We start from the raw sequence: 7,681 nt of genomic DNA on the forward strand, positions 1-7,681 counted from the left end.
GAGTTTGAGAGCTAAACCCAAGAATATCTGCTCTTTTTTCTGCCTTTATCACTCCTGTCTTCAGAACTGTCCCCACAGAAAAATTCTACTCCAAGAGAAGAATCGACTTCAGGACGTCTTCTTGACTCCACACCTAGTAAGTGTTACCAACAATCTCACACTCCTTATAAATTTATGGTCTTATAAATGTCATATATATACGTATACATATTTCTTTCATTTGTATTACAAATAATTTGCTCTATTTCCCTTATTTTTACTTTATATGCTCTTTTAGATTATGAACTTCACAAAGGCTAGACTCCTGTTTTATCTCATTGCAACCAATATTCAACTTCTGTGAATGACCCAAGGATCATTAATACCTTGGCAATTACATAAACTTGGATTCATGCTGTGCCTCTTTACCTCCTTGTTGGGTATCTTTGGGAAATTTGCTTCAGTTCTCTGAACCTTAGTTTCTTTGTTCATAAAACGAAGGCAACCTTGCAGAGTTTCTGTGAGTCTTGGAAGTAATACCTAGAAATACATCATAAGTCTTCAATAAAAGGTCACTATCAGTGTCTCTAAGTCATCTGTCATGATTATCACTACCATGGTGGCCATCAATTCTATGCCTATCCCTAGGTTTTGACCCAGATTCCCAAGAACCAAAATAAAATACAGGAAAGTAGAAAGAAAAAGTCACAGAAGTGTGGAGAGAGGTGAAAGCTTTCTGTAAGTCCAAATTAACACAGAACAATAAATTATTTCATGATTCAGAAAGGCCCAGCAGGCTTCAGTCTGCTGATGAAAAGGAACCCTGGTTACATGGTGCCACCTAGTGGGAATCTTCTAATACTACAGGCGGTGTCTGTAAACGGCCGGGAAATAATTGCCAAAGGAGCTAAACTGCAAGAAGTTTGTGTTTCTTCTTGTCTTTACTGACAAGGCGAGAACGCACTGCTTATTCTCACACCCTCCTCTCTCACCCATCCTGAACAGGGATGTGGACAGTATACACAGATCTGTTCAACAGCACTTTACTTCTTCATTAATAGATCCTCTCTGAACTTATAGATCAACTCAGTAGCAACTAGTTGGCAATGGACCAACATTAATCACAAAGTAACAAAGGATGATGGATTAATTTTTCATTAACTGAGTTAAACTGAGACCTTGATACCCATTCAGAATTTTTTTCTCATCTAAAAAGAAGGAAGAAAATGCTCATTAATAAGGAACGTTTAAAGAATAATATTTTATCTGATAGTGCAGCCTGCAATTATTTACTGACAATTATTATCTTTTAAACACAATTAAGTAAAAGAAAAATATAACTAAGGGGGCGCCTAGGTGGCTCAGTCAATTGGGCAGTCAACTCTTGATTTTGGCTCAGGTCATGATCCCAGATGGGGATCCCAGATGTGGGATTGAGCCCTGCGTCACGGTCCACACTGAGTGTGGAGCCTGTTTAAGATCTCTCTTCCCTCTGCCCCTCTCCCCGGCTCACACTCTCTATCACATAAAAAAAATGTATATTTAAACGCAATGTGGAGTCCTATATAGACATTCAATCCTGAATCTCTGGCACAGAGAAAAGGAGCAGATTCAATTATCCCTTTATCATTCATTCACTTGTTTATAGTAGAATCTGTGAAGACAAGCTAACTCCGCTAACAGGGGAGTGTTCCAACCGCCCAAGCACAAAACAACGTATACCTCGACTTTGAGGAAATGTTGTTTTATAGGTTAGAATTTTAGAATTGGAAGGCACTTTAAAAATTAGATGGTCCAGCTCCTTCTTTTATAGATGAAATTGTATTTATCTTACTCCTATTATATGATTTTGTGTTTTAACCTTGATTACTGTGCTAGGTTTTGTTACAGAACTGTCTGGCTCTATTAACAAGTGGAGCTATAAAACACCTTCTACAATGTGTCATTTACTGGGAGAGAGTGGGCCTGGAAGAGAATTAGAAACAGCTGAAGGCACATACAGGCTCATAGCTGCTCCCATTTGAAAGCAGTTTACAAGCTCAAAAGACAGAATAGGAAGCAGCAGAAGGAGCAGAACAGATGTGGCTGCTGCCATGGCTGCGGTGGTAGGTGGACCGTGCGTGGGCTTGGAGACAGGAAGGATCTCCTGGAAGTCTGACAGCTTCCTCCCCAACTCCTTGCCACCCCAGCCTCACCCGGGCACAGGAGAAGAGGGGCACACGTGTCTCCCAACCCAGGGTACTCTTGCTTCACACAAAATCTGGAGTCTTTAGATCAATGGCATCTCCTCTGGTAGAAGTTGGCAACCATCTCCCAGAGACTGGTTTTGTTCATCAAATTAACATTTTAAGCTCCTGATTTGTGCCGCTCTACGAACGCCTTTGGGCAAGAGGATTCTATCCCCAAATGGGTCTCCCTTCTACGTTCCCTTCCCACTTGCCATTTTCTTGTCACCGTATCTAGGGGAATGTCAGGCTAGGCTTTAGGTTCTGTGGATAAAGGATGGTTTGGACAGTGTCTACCTACAAGAATCTTTCTGTCTAGTGTCAGCCGTCATGATAAAACGAAGAAATATTCCATGAGCTCAGATATGGACTTCTTAAGTTAAAGAACTCTTAAAGTCGGGAGACTGTTCCTTATGATAAAGATGGGGTGACAGAGCAGCTAAAGGTACCTGTACAACTATGACTATATTTTAGTCTCTGAAGATGGACACCTATGGAGAAGACGTGAGGGCTTACCAGAAAACTGATGCAAAGGAATTATTTACTCAGCTAATTTAAAATAAAACAAAACAGTAATGTTGTCTTTGTACACGTAGGAATCCTTCACCCTGTAATCCAGATACGTGCAAAGGTGACTATCGCACCTTTTGATGGCAGTTGGCCTGGAGCCAAACCGTCCTTGCTCTGCTTAAGGTTAGCTGGAAGAAGGCACCTCGTTCCTGGCAATGTGTTTGCCATCACCTTCAGCCACCACAGGCTTGGAGAGCTCAGCTGCTGCCCATCTCAGCAGAAGTCTTCCCGAGCTCTTTAGTTACAGTCTGGTTTTACAGGGGAGGTACACACTCTGACTTCTCTCCTGCACTGCAGTCCTACGCTGCAGGCAAGAGAAGTGGCAAAAGAGAACAGAGCCCCATCTCCTTCTCGCGAATAAGCATTCCTCTCGTACTGTTCCTTCGCTCCCACACTTACTATCCCACAGTGACGGTCTGTGAGAGGAGTTGCTCTGCTTTTACCTAGTTACAGAAATGATCAAAACCTTCCTCCAATTTCCCTGATCTCTGCACGGCGTCCGTAAGGAGCTTTTCTGTGCCGCTGAAGAAAGAGGGGTTACATGTGAAACTTGTCTGTTTTCTTTATTCCCTTACCCATTTTATTTTTTTTTTCAAAGTTTATTTATGTTTGAGGGGGGAGGGGCAGAGAGAGAGAGGGAGAGAGAGACAGAGAATCGCAAGCAGGCTCCATGCTGTCAGCGCAGAGCCCAATGCAGGGCTCGAACTCACAAACCACGAGCCAGATCATGACCTAAGTCGAAATCAAGAGTTGGATGCTTAATTGACTGAGCCACCCAGGCACCTCTATTTCCTTCTTCATTTTAATATAAACCTAACATCAGTTTTCTGCCTCTTATAATTCACCAACAATATAAGGAATTTAATTGTAAGCATTTTCTCCTTGGCCCCACAGACTGTGGCACTGGTGACATTTTGTGCCAGGTAATTCTTTGTTGTGGGAGGTTGTCGTATGCCCGTAGGAATTTTAGCAGCAGCCCTGGCCTCCGCCCACTAGGTGCAACCCCCACTTTATGACAACACAAAATGTCTCCAAACATTGCAAGTTTTCCCTTGGGGCAAAATCACCTTGAGGTTGAGAACCACTGATGTAGATCAACTATTAACTTTTTTTTTTTTAATCTATGAAGATACAACAGGCAGAAGCAATATTTCTTACTTGAATATCTTAAGGGGGAAAAAAAGAACTTGGATCTCAGCAGACTTGGTCTCTACTCTGTTCAGTCAGTTGCTAAAGCATACTTATGATTGTTTTCAAGGCAGATTGTCTCAATTGATCTACTGCTCTCTATTCTCTCCCCCAATTCTTTACCTAAGTAATTACAAAATCTATTTCATGCATAGAGTCTCATTTAATACTTACAATAATAAGAAACAGGTACGGACAGGCAGCTGGCTGGGGAGCAGCAGGCTGTCATGTAAAGAAAGAGGTGGAGGAAGGTGGCACCACCGTTCCCTGGCTACAAAACTGAGGCCAGTTCGTCAGCTTCTGTGCAACACAATTTTCTCATGTGAAACGGGGGATTATTAATAGCTAGGATTATTAATAGCTAGGAGGGAGGCTGGGAGGGTTAAAGCGCGGTGAGCTGTGTGACAACACACGTCATAGCAGAGGCTCCATCAGTTGTAGCTTTTTTTTTTTACTGTAACACCAAGACCACAGCATTGTGTGCGACACCACAGCTGCATAGCTAGCAACTTTCTCTTTCTGGTCACAGATCTCTGGAAGGATCTGTTCACCAGAAAAGTCCTCAGAAGCAACTCAACTTGTAGACCATTTCAGGATATTCACAGATTCACCTGAAATGTATAGTGAGCCCAAGGGAAGACGCCATCTAGAGAGAGCCTATGAACTTCATCTTTTCTTCCAACTGACTCAAGTAAATGGTGCCAAATAGTTTTCCTTGCCATTGCTTAACACGGGCTATCCTTCTGGAGAGACAAGTTGATTCAGATTTCCTCCAACGCTACTGATTGACCAACAGGTCCTTGAAATAAGTCACTGGTTTGGTAGTGATTTGGTAGGGACCAAGGTTTGGGATTGCCAATTTCCCTTCTTTGGGGGAAGGAAAAAGGGTCAAGGTCGGTTGTCCAATATGATTAGTCACTCTATTAGCTTCCTATTGCTGCTTTACCACATTACCACGAACTTAGAACACACTTCATCCAGCAAAAATTTATTATCTAACAGTCCTGGGAGTCAGAAGTCCAAAACAGGTCTCACTGGGCCAACAGAAAGATGTTGGCCAGGCTGCATTCCTTTCTGGAGGTTTGAGAGGAAAATCTAATTTTCTTGCCTTTTCTACCTTTTAGAGATTGCCATTTTCCCTGGCTCATGACCCCCTTCCATCTTCAAAGCCAGCAATGGCCAGTTGAATCTTTTTCACATGGCATCACTATGATACTTACTCTTGTGTCCCCTTCTTCAACCTTCAAGGCCTGTCTAGATAATTCAACATAATCTCCCTATTTTAAATCCAGCTGATTAGCAAACTAAATTTCATGTGCTGCCATTCCCCTTGGCCATGAACTATAACATATGCACAGGCTCTGGAGATTAGCAGACAGACGTCCTTGGGAGGCCATTACTCTATGCACCATAGTCACTTCTTGTTGGTATTTTTGATGACAAGGAAGCAATAAAGCGCTGTTACAAGCCCTGACCAATCTTTACAGTTTAGAAAAGTAATAAGGTGACAGTACTTTTTGAATTGTCATAACAATTTATTTTTGGATAATAAAATCCTCTCAGATCCATTATCATCTTTAAAATAGGGCCTCTCAAAAATAATATATGCCCAATTTCTTGTCAACTTAATGTCTTCTGACTCCTGATAATTTAGGCAACTGGAGAAAGTCTTTATAGCTTGCTACACAAAGTAAAGAGAGTTCCCATGTATTTTGTAAAGCAAGTTGCAATACATGTAGAGGTACCCATGAAGACTAAATGAACCCTGTGTGAGTAAGGAAATCAAAAGGAAATCAAGGCACTGTTGGCAAAAGAAGCGGGCAGGGCCGCTCAAAAAGAGAACTTACAGGTTGCACTGCACATCCACCATCTGGCTTGCAGTCCCATTGCTTCACGGCACCCATCTCTAGAATGTTCCTCATTATGTACTTCTGCAAATCAAACATCCTCCTCTTTTTCATTCTACTGGACCTTTTGTTTGTTTAGTTTTGTTTTCCTCCACGGGACCTGACCACTTTATCTCTGATCCTTCCTTCATCTGGCACCACCTAGCCCATCACCCTAACCGTTTTTAACATATGCCCCCCCGTCCTTGGCATTCATTCAGTCCTTAGTCATATTTACACCTGTTATCCCACTCTCCAAAACATTATTTTATGCCTTCACTCTCCATAATCATCCAAACCTCCTCTTCCACTCACATATGTTCTGGTTTCCTTTCCTTCCAGAAGCATAGTAAGACTGCACCCATGGCCCCACTTTGAATTAGATATGGCAGTGTTGCTTATTTTGGCCAATGACACGTAGAAGGGTGATATAACACTTCCAGACAGAGGCTCTAAGTGGCAGTATGCCACTCTTCTCTTTTCAGTGTCAGCCACAGAGGAGCACAGAGAGCCCTCTAGCCCCATGGATGAGTCAGAGCAGCATTCCCAGGCTGATAAGCAATAGACATTTAGCAAGAGAGAAACACGCCTTTGATGTGTTGAACTGCTGCAATACAGAGGGAGGTTGTTTGTTACTACAACATAACCTAGTCTAGATCTTGCTTTTTATTTCAGTGAGAAAACAGAAGCAATCAGAAGAGAACTCTACAATCTCCGATGCCCACATCTGCCATAAATTAGTTACCGTTCACTTTCCTTCTTCTTGTATTATGGATGAATTCTCCATATTCCTAAGGTTAATCTTTCAACTTATACACTAGATTGCGTCCTCTTTTACCTACTCAAGGCCATATCATTACAGCATTTCTCTCCTTTGTCTCTTATATCATGATTTTTTTTCCCTTGCTACTTACTAGATTACCTCTATCAGTAAACATACTATAATATCTCTAGTCTTAAAAAAAAAATCCTCCAGTAGCCCCACTCTATTTGAAATGAGTTGAAATACTCACTCCTGTTTTCTCTGGAACGATCTCCAGTTAGGGTTCTGTTTGCCTCTCTACAGTGAAACTCCTCTTACTACCATCACGAATGACATTGAATCTATTAAGTCTGGTAATCAAATCTCAATCCTTATCCGACATAACATTGACTTGGCTGACCACGGTTTTTTGGGGGGAGGCAAATTAATCCTCAGAGACTGAGTTTGTCTGTCCCAGGAATTTATTTTTCACAGGTTCGCTGTAGGAATTTTATAAACCAATGGCATACAGGATATGTCTCTTAATAACCCACTAAAGAATAACATACTCCAAACCAATGACAGATTAATCACACTATTGTTCCAGGCAAGGGAAGATGAAAGAAAGACCATATTTAGTTGAAGTGTTCCTTTATACCAGTTGATACTCTGGAGAGCCGGCTTAGCCAATCAACCGCTGGCAGCGCAAAACTAAAAATCCACTGTTGCTAGTAGCATGTTACTGCTGATCAGCAAGGTCTCCTTGGTCTGCCATTACTTGGGTTTTGCACTGAGGGTAAGAATTGTCTTTACAGCAGCAGGCGTTAATTGCCCCAAGGTCTTCCGGGAACTGTGGTCAGCGGAGACAGTCACCTTGCACAGGGCAAACACCCTCTGATAGTCCTTACAAACTCTTCGTATTTAGAGTCTTAATGTCCCCCTTGCCATAGCTGCTTCTTCCTTCATACGTTTTTACTGCTAAGCCCCCAGCACCTGAGCTCCTAAGTGCTTATAAACAACAACAGACCGGATGTCCTTAGCCCGTCGCAGCTTACTTCATTCTTAATCAAAACTTTACTCTTTTTTAAAAA

This window comes from Lynx rufus, unplaced genomic scaffold (assembly GCF_022079265.1).
Source record: "Lynx rufus isolate CCGP_SWC_20201006 ecotype Redwood Valley unplaced genomic scaffold, mLynRuf1.p SCAF_6, whole genome shotgun sequence".
Taxonomy (NCBI): domain Eukaryota; kingdom Metazoa; phylum Chordata; class Mammalia; order Carnivora; family Felidae; genus Lynx; species Lynx rufus.